This window comes from Corapipo altera, unplaced genomic scaffold (genome assembly GCF_003945725.1).
Source record: "Corapipo altera isolate COAL_440 unplaced genomic scaffold, ASM394572v1 51, whole genome shotgun sequence".
Lineage (NCBI taxonomy): Eukaryota > Metazoa > Chordata > Aves > Passeriformes > Pipridae > Corapipo > Corapipo altera.
The window spans coordinates 10,031,072-10,041,434 of record NW_020884892.1 but is presented as its reverse complement, the minus strand read 5'-3'; positions in this window follow the sequence as shown (position 1 = coordinate 10,041,434).

The window sequence follows — 10,363 nt, the reverse complement described above, 5'->3', positions numbered from 1 at the left end:
GCATGCCCTTGCCCATAGGGGAAGTCCCACTCAGAGGGCTGTTCTTCCCCCCAGTTTTAGTTAGAAAAGGGCATTTTTCTAGAGCCATAAGGACCAAACCCTCCTGTTTGTACCTTACGGGACTGCTCCTAGGGCTCCGTGGAAGCCCTGGGGAACCTGTGTGTGCCAGCTGTGGAGCAGAGCAGGGGTGCAGAAAAGGATTTTTTATCTCAACCTGCAGATATCCATAAAGGATTATGGAAGGCTGTGGGATCCCGGGGTAGAAGCCAAGCCCAGATGTGCCTCCAGATTTCACAGATGGTTTTCTCTGCCTTTTCACAGGCCAGACCAAAACCTCAGCTCTGGATATTCCAGATCTCAAGCATTTGAAACCTGGGGCCTGTATTGGCACTGGGCTGTGCAGTTTTGCCCCTTTGAGTCACAAGGCTATGTGGGATTGGCAAAAGTGAGGTGGAAAAAGCCTGCATACTATTTCATAAAAATTCAGCCATGCTAAGTCAGGAAACCATCTTCAAGCACAGCCTCATGCATTCCTCCTTGCACATTTGTAACCATTTGAAAGCCCATCAGGCTTAACTTAAGATTGAAACAGATGCTGGTTACACTCGTTAGGATTATAAAAATTCAAGAGATTTGGATTAGTAATAAGTTCTTTGTAAGAGGTGATGTGAAAACTGGCACAGAAACCCTACCAACCAAGGGAGTATTGCTGGCATCTGTCGGGTAGTAGTCACCACTTGATTGGTATTGTACCTGGAATGGATGATGTAACCATTCCTGTAATCTTTTCAGAACTCTTTAATACTTTGGCATTTATTCTTAAATATATTTATGAACATACTGTCCAGACAGAAGGACAGCAGTGTCAATAAATAAGATCTATCTCTATGTTTCAACATTTTCATTGTGGGGTAGAGGTAAGGACTGTTTCTGACATGGACATCTCTGACCATGTCAGGGTAGCTATGGTATTCTCCATATAGGGGCCAACTTCAAGTGTCAACCATAGTGCTATAGCAATTCCATCAGCAAAAGTTATTTAAGCCAAACTAGTTGTGTCTTCTCTGAGGTCAAGAGCTGGACATGGCAGTGTGTCTCTTCTGACTGGAAATGGCATGTTTCACTGTCAAGCCAGAGGTCCCTGGGAGGTAGATGAAGCTGATTACTTCCCTGTCAGATAGAGCAGAAAGAAAAACATCAAACCCATAGCAAGCTCCCTGTGGTTAAATATCACTGTTAACTGACTTTCCACGGGCCTTGGATGGGGCTGTGTCTTCTCATTGCTGGTGCTAACCATAAATGCACAACAGCTAGCTCTCTAGAGAAATAAAACTATAGCTCATAAGCCTATATTCAAACAGGTTAATGTATATAGACAATATCGTTCCTATCAGAATTTTCTAGAGATCAAAATATTTTACATCATGAACCAGACCCAAAACCAAATTAAAAGCCATTTAAGTTCTTTAGCTGAAAATGTGACTATCATTAATAAGTGGCATCTTCTTCAACATAACTGTTTTGTGTATGTTTTTGTTCAGAATTAGATTTGCCAGCTGAAAAGGCGCTTTACTTCCACAAGCAGTGAAAAAACTGGCACAGGTCAATGAGAAGAAAACAGATCTTCCTCAGGCTCATTCAGCTAAATGGAAGGAGGCCAAGGTGTATCTGTTTCAATGAGGACAGTAGGTTTGGACAGTTGCTAAGGAGACCATAGTATTAATGATACATGAACATGAAAGTTTCAACTATCTAATCTCATTGGAGTCTGTAGAGTTGGCTGTGGATGTCGGGATGGAACTATATGGTTGTACTTAGCTTGTTTGATCTTGAAATCACACAATAGACAATAAATACAGGATCCCACACTGCCATTTTCAGTGTCACTTTCCAAAGAAGAACTGCACTTTAACAAGGTTTAAACTGCAGTTTGAATGTTTTCACAAGTGTTTTACAATGTTGCCACTTTGCCTTTGGGAATTAGTTAAGATGTGCCTTGCAGAGCATGGAATCATAGGACAAGGCAGTAAACCCTGTAATAAACACTTGTCCATGCTACAACCAAGCTGTTCTCAGCAGTGTTTAAAATAACCACGTTTGTGACTACATGTCATAACAGAGAAGGGACACAGCCTGAAATTATTTTTTAAAAGTTGTACCTTTAATTATTCATTATTCATAGCATAGTTTACAAAATGTAATAGGAAAAGACACTAAAAAACCCCAGAATTTCTTTTATTAACAAACCTGAAGTGTTGAGTATAGACATTAAGTACTCCATTCCATGTTAGAGGAATGTGATTAGCTTGTTTTAACAATAATTAGTTAAAAGCGGTGTAAAAGCAGCCCTCTAATTAATAGAAATGCTTCCCCGCAATTTGTAACAGTAGATAGACTGGAGAAAAAGGGTAACTTTCATTGGGCAGAGTGAAAGTTACCAACACTCCATTGCTTTTGATCTGTAGTGACGTGCTTTTGGTAGGACATCAGCTTATTGATTCAGTAGTAGTCATATTTCCAGACAGGTATTTATCTTTCCCTGTTTTTTATCCTCACTATTTGTATTGCTGTCCTGATGTTATTATTGTTGCAAATCTATTTTTGTTCCCATGCATCATTATAATCACCAGGTATATAAATGGCTTTGCTCTTCCAGCCTGTCTGCTATCTGGAAAAATTCACAAGTCCAGACCAGTGACTTGGTGCTGGCAGGTGAACACTGCGTAGCTGAGTCACCTCAGTGTATCAGTGTGATGTTTATTGAGCTCAAACAACAAACAGTGGGAAGACTGTGGCTTCAGGCTTGGGACTTAAAGTTCACCACACATTACATTTAGACAACACTCAGAGCCTCGTAATTAAGAGATTTCTGTCAAACTAAGGGAAAGAGGAATCTCAAAAAGATCAATTACCTCTGAAAGAAAACATAGTAGTAGCTGCAAGAAGGAAACAACCTGGCATTCTACCATGCTGTTACAGCTGTCTCTTAGAAATTAATCTCTCTCTTTAAATTGTAAGAGCTGATGAGCCCAACTATCCTGAGAAAACTTTGAAAATGGAGGCTTAAAGAAAACTGTTAATCTGCAGGCAGTGTGGTGGCGCAGGCAGCAGGAAAGCATGTTTCAGATTTGACCAAAGTAGGAGAAAACCCTCTGCAGATATTTCCCCATCCTTTTTCTCTCTTATAACTCAGAAATCCCAAGGAAAAGATTTCATGCCAACATAAACTGAAGGATGAGAAAAGGTATTTAGCTATTAATGTTGTCAAAAGATAACTTATGCCTAAATGGTTATCTTTGTTTCAACTGTGTGGCTTGTTTTTTCTTGTAAGTGGTTTGCCTCACTTTTTTATGGCTTATTTTGTAAATCTGAGGCAGATAAAAGGTGCTAATATTCCAAAAGGAAAATCTCACTTGTAAAACTGTGTCCAGAGAAGGAAATATGGAGCTTGTCCTATCAAAAAGTTGATTTTGATTATAGGATCCTAAGGTTTCAATGAAGCATCCGGAAAATTAAGAGTCACAAAAGGTGTATAGAGTTACCAGCCATAAAAAAAAAAACCAACAAACAAACAAACAAACAAAAACCCACCAAACATTTTCTCCAAATTCAGAGGGAAGAAGGCCATATATTCTTTGCTGCTCAGGCTTGCCTACTTAGGGAATTAAGTCAGCTTGTGAATCTGAAGAGTGACAGTTCCCTGTGTGGACACCCTTAGCATGCAGATACTGTTGTCTTTTCTAGTCCCCTTTCAAAGTGGATTCACACGATGTAATTCATCTGGATTTGTGATTTTTTCAGGTTTATAAGCAACCTGTATCAGGTAGGACCAGACTGCTACCTTTTAGATGGATGTAGTTCAGAGTAAGCCCCTTCACCCCCGTATGGGGACAACCTAACTGCCACGCTGTAAATTTACATCCCAGCCTGCTTCACAGTCACTCCAACCTACAGCAAACAACCATGAGCATATGGAGTGCTGGAGAGCTTGGTACTGAGAAATGGCAATTTCATTTAGCCATTCCTACCCTGGCCATTTTTGGCCTTAAATTTCTTCCTAACTTGATCTCTGTGACATCAGGAGGCCTTCTGCAACGATTCAGATCCTTCAAGCACTTAGAAACCCTTAAGGTCTTCTAAAAAAACCATTTGTAAACCAGACAATTTGATAAGAAGGAGCTCACTGTTTCCAGAATCAACATTTCCAGTTAATGCCAGTACTCCAAAAGAGACAGCACATATTTTACCGAAAGCTACGGAAACTGGAACTGAAACAAGACGAGTTTCAGCCAGTAAGATTTTCTGGCTAACAGGTGTTTCTTTTTTGTCTCTGCTAATTTGCTTGCTACTCTGTAATTGAAGGTCACTGGTTAAGGAAAATGGTCCTGTTAGCTCATGAGGAGCAGCTGCAATTTCATTGCTTTCAGTCTGACTTCATTGTGTATATTTGGGCAGTATTAACATGGCACCAATTTTCAGTCCTTCTGCTTTTCCATATACACAAGGCTGTCAGGCCAGAAATGATGCCACACTCAGCCTTCAATGAATTTTGCATCGACATCTGAGGGTTTTTTGCTACATGCTCTGAATTCAAATCTCAGACACTGGGTTCATTCAACTGTGACTCAGCTATTGGTTTGTGCAGCTTGATGGACAGCCTGTATAATTTACATCCAAATGCTTTCACCACGTGGGGATTTCTAGGCTTTCCCCTTTCAACCAGTAAAGTATTTAAAGGCAGTTGTCATCTGTGAGAAGAAGCTGGCTTCTTGTCACAGGACCTTGGTTGCTTCTTGTGACAGTAAACATCTACAGTACAGCAGGGGTTTTCAATGCTGAAGAGTCTGAAACACAGGTGAGATAATAGACTGGAACCTCGAGTGTAGACTTTGCTGAGGTTGGGCAGAAGAACCACTATGAGAGAGTAGAGTCTTCTAAGGAAATCAACCAAAATAAGAATATTGGGTATAAAAGCAGTATCTTTCAGCTGCAAATATTAAGCAATCTGTATGACAGTTCTATTAGTTATATAGGATGTGTGGCCAGTCTTCGCGAATGGAGATTTGGGAAAGGTCTTTACCCTTCGAGCCTGTGCAATGGATTTTTTTAGGTGAGACACAGCGTGCGCTGAACTGAGCCCACCCTTTAATCCTAACGTCCTCAGGACGTTGGTTTGTTTAGAGTGACCTTCTCTTAGATGGATGGCCTTACAGGGCTGACAAGCTCCATCTGCCATGGGGAGTTTCCCTGACTGGGAATCGAACACGGGCCACAGTGGTGAGAGTGCTGCATCCAAACCACTAGACCACCAGGGGTCCCCAGTTATATAGATAACATTACAAATACAGTAATTTCAGACACACAGCTTTTCTCCTTAGTTATACAAAGTTTCTGACCTTGCCTTCTGTCATATCACTATGATGCTCCTTCAAATTTTTCTCTAACATCCTTTCCATTTCCCACTGCACTGAGCGAAAGCACCTTGTCCACACCTTTGAGAGTGATATGGTCCTCTCCCTTGCTAATTATCTGCATGTTTCTTTTTATCCAGCTTCTGTTTCCTTTCCCATGCCACTGAGGACAGCCCCAGCTTGTCCATTTCCCCTCAACCATGTCTATGTCTTCATCAGCACTGTCCTCTGTTCATAGGTCACTCTTCTTGAGTGAAGCATGAAGACTCTTTACTTGCTAGTCTATCCACCCTCTCTGGGAGCAATGAGTGTCTAATGGGCAGGCCATAAGTGTATGTATTTTATGTGTAATATATAGAATCACAGAGTCATAGAATATGATAAGTTGGAAGGGGCCCATCAGGATCATTGAGTCCAAATCCTGGCCCTACACAGGACATCCCAAGAATCATACCATGTGCCTGAGAGTATTGTCCAAATGCTTCTTGAACTCTTATCAGGTTTGGTGCTGTGACCACTTCCTTGGGGATCGTCTTCCAGTGCCCAGCCACAGTCTGGATGAAAACTTTTTCCTGATATCCAATGTAAACCTTCCTCGACACTATACATATTATAAAAATTGAATGTACCTCTCTGCTTTCTACTTGATGTACTTTTAAAAACATTTTGAAATTTCTCAGACTTTGTGCAGCACTACCCACAAAAAAACCCATTTACAATTATACACAGAAATAACCACAATAAAGTAACAAAATCAGTAATGAACACCCCATGTTTTCTCCTCAAAATGGATATCAGAATTTATTCAAAATTCCTTGTACAATGTCAGCTCTGCATCTTCTGGCTTCTAAGGAAATGAGTACAGTGGTGCAAGCCAAGAAAAAAAGGAGGAACCTTTGTGAAGTTATACTGAAGGAATATGCAATTTGTGGATGATGGCAAAAGTCACTGAGAAAGCTTGCCAAGGCCCTGCAGAAATAGCACATGCTCATGTACTAAATGCTCTGAAGCACCTTTTAGGTACTGTTGCTTGTGGCCAGACTTCAGACATAATAGAGCTTTTGTCCTTTTCTTGACAGAGAAGGTCGAAAACCAAAAACAGGAGGGGTAAGAAGATGGAAGGAATTTCAGGCTCCTCAGGAGATGCATTCCAGCTGGTGTGGACTGTACTACATCCTCCCTGGATTCTACAGTGCATTCCTTTGTTTCCTCTGACCAGATATTTTCTTTTGTTTAGTCCATCAGTGCCCTCCAAAGTATGTTGTACCTCCTTGGCAATGTGGAATGCATTGTACAGTCCTTGTCTCCCAGCAATGAAGTTTCCCTAGATTTAGCATTTTTATCACATGCTGCTCCTTACTCACTGTGTTAAAAGAACGATTAATTATTATTATTAATTTCTCTTATTCAGCACTGGGAAGTGAGCTAAATTAAGCTTCGGTGGAAGCCAAACTAACTGTCAACTTCATGCATATTTATTCTTCATCACCATACACACAGCAGGGTGGCACCCTGAGAGCAACAGCAAAGATTCCAGTGCTTCGCCCAGCAGGGACCAGGGCTTTTAAAGAGATTGCCCAATCAGTGATTATTGTCCACAAGGGAATGCTGTTGACTTAAAGATTTTGCATCTACCATACTGTGCCTCAGTTAGCACTGAGGGTTTGCTGCATTTCATGCAATGTGAGTTTTAAACATTGGACATTTGACTTCTCTGAGTGTATGTGTGTTTGCAAGATACACTTCTTCCCTGAATCTGTCTTTATTCACCCCTCTAAAAATGTATCAGTTTCCATCTCAGCTTTATTCTAACTTGTCTGCTTGCAGCGTTTGGGGGATTTTGCTTGTGAGGCTTACCCTCAACTTTCTAGCTTTTGCTTTTTTTTTTTTAATGGAAATCTCCATACACTTCCATATTTCTAGAGATACAAGGATTTTTCTAGCCTGCTCTCAGAGTAGGCAATACAGCTTTGTACTGTGAGACAAGTTTGCACATTACCGTGCTCCTTTTCAATCAGGATGCAAAATATCACTACTAGGACAGATATTACAGAAGGAGCTTAGAGTCAGTGGTGATGGGCCATGAACCAGGCTTGTTTTAGTGAACAAGAATTTAAAGGCTTCTCCCAAGCTATAGTAAGCAGCTGATTTTTTTTTAGCAGAAGTAAAGCAGAACTTTCTTGATAAAGCCATGTACTGCAGGTGATCATGCCCTCTTGATCTTTCCTGAAATTTTTCAGTAAATCTTCCTGCAGCTGTGAGTTCAACTCGAGGAGAGAGAAGAATGGTTCCTTGGCTAGGTCTGCTCTTGGATGGCTTAGGACTAGAGAGTCTTGAAAAGTGGAAAATGAAAAGAGAGGAAATGAACATTCACCCTTTTAAAAAGGATTAACGCAGAAGTGATGATCATACTTTTTCCTCTGTAAAAAGTTGATTGCAAACAAGAATGAATAATAATGAACAATAATAATAATAATTTCAAAGTGCCCTTTGAGTTAAAGAATTTAGTGCTGCTGCTTTAAATTGTTGATGCTGACTGCACAAGGAAAGCTAACAGTGTTCTAATTTGTTGTGAGAACTTCTCTCTAAAATGTAAAAGCCTTTCTCATCAGACAAAGCCTTTCCCTTCTCTGCTTCTGCCATCTTTTTTTCGTATTGCTATAAAAAGACCAGCAGTAAATGCCAATGAAAATGAAGGAAATGTGGAAATACACAGAAACTTCTGCTCTGCTTTTTTTTTTTCCCTTTGAGTTCTTTTAAATAATTTTGATCTGCAACCAGAGCAGTTTATGGAAGCAGAAAACAGTGCATGTGGAACAGCAGGCAAGAATGTGGAGTGAATACTAATGCACTCAAACACCCTCCCCCAAGCTCTCTAAGCCTGAAAAATCCTTCTGCAGCATAACTAGCAGTTCCTGTAGAGCTTCCTTATATCCTCATGGAGGAAAGTCCTTTAGCATTTAATAGAAAATTATTATTTTTTCATACACTTTCTGAGCTGTTAGAACTTAATACAAAATTATATCCTTGCTATATAGTAGCTTAGAAAAAACCCCTCTGCAGACTATCATGAATAAATTTCAAAATGTTTTTAAGAGAGATTTTTCAGGATAATAATACTTTTTTACAGGACCTACCTGAATACCTCTTGTTAAATAAAATGTGATGTCTTCACAACAGCAGAATCTTGAACTGTAAAGTAGATTTTACAAATAAATTTACCAGGACAAATTTCGACTCTTTAGTGCAAGAGGAGAAAAGGGACACCTGTAAGAAACAGAAGAAAATGGAAAAAATAAAAATTTGACCTTTTTCCTGAAAAACAACAACAAAAAAAAAACCAGTTCTGGGAGCCTAAACACTGAAATTATTTAAGCCTTTTTGGCATAAAATTCCACAAAAGGCCTTTTTTTATCTTCTACTTTCAGAGGCCTAATTACAATCTGACATATAACTCAGAGATGCCAGCTGAAGTCAGTGAGGGGCACAGGACAGAGTCTGGGGCTAGTTTGGTATCAGGACTTTTTTTTTTTCACTAAACCATTAATTTTGTGAAAGGGACCATGTGATGTCTGGTCTGCAATAGCAGAAGACTGCAATCAGTGACATTCCCTTTTCTGCTTCCTCCACCTCACATTTCTCATAAATTAGGGGTTCATCTTTCCTCCTATTCTGCCTATAAAATGACTTTACATGTTCCAAGTGGAAATACCCAGAGAGACAGATGTAAAATTTCAGCATAAGTGTGCATTGGATGCCTCTCTTCCAGAGCCTCTCTTCCAAGCAAATCTGAGGACAAATCAGCTGCTGTTCCAGCTCACATGCACAGTTTGAAGTTGCAAAGAGATGAAAACCATCACAATTCCATAAAGATAGCAAATTTACTATCTCTAAACCTCACATGGGTTGTCTGCAAAAATTTACTTCCCCTGGGCCATTTCTCTACAAAAGGACAGAGTGGTCCAGTGTAAGGCTCTTGAAAGACCTGACTTCAGTTCTCTGCTGGGGCATCACCTTACCCATGCGCTCCCAGCAAAGCATCTACACTGGTCTCCAAGTTATTTTGGCTCTGCAAGAAGAGATGGGATCTGACAATCTTGCAAAATGGAGCCTGTAATTTATTTTTTGTCATGTGTTTTTTATTCTGTTTGGGTAAAACCCCATAAAGTGGTATTGCTAACAGATTAATACCTCAGAGTGGGACGCAGCTGGATTCTGCAGTAAGAAGAGCTATATGATTACCTTAGGTAGGTAACCAAGAAGTGGTGTTGACAGGCCTTGGCATTTAGCATGCGGACTGTGACAATGGAAAGATTTATTCAAAACTACTGCATCAATTAGAGTCTGTATTTTATTTCACTGCAATATGCTTCTTGGTGTTTTGATTTCTAGCTTATTTAGCAAAGTAAGCTCCCTGTTGAATACATCAGCTGACTATTAAAATGAGTGAAAATCCATGGCCTTCCACAACAGCACTGCACAGAAAAAAGCAAATTAAATTGAGACATAGATGAGAAGGGCGAAGGAGAGATTCATCAGCCACTCTGGCAACAGCAAAAGCCAGACAGTGATGGTTATCTCTCCATTTCCCTTCTCCCTGCCACCCGATTGTAGGAGGTGATTCAACATGATGGGGAGAAAGCAGAACCCAGATCAAGGATCTCTTTAATGGAATCTCATTGCCCCACAGTGAAGACCTGTTTTTTTCCCTCCCATTATCTCTGTCTGCCTTCATGTAGCCTCACTACCTTTCCTTCATTTCACCCCTCCCTCCTCAACCCTACTTCTTCTTCTATCAAAAAAGGAGGAGGCACAAAGCTATGATGTTTCCTGCTGCTACTACCATATGCACTTTCCTCACATGTTGTGATATTTCTTTTGGGGCCTGTCTTGACTGTTTGCATTTCATACTTCCATGTTTTATATTACTCACAAAGTGGTTGTGACCTCTT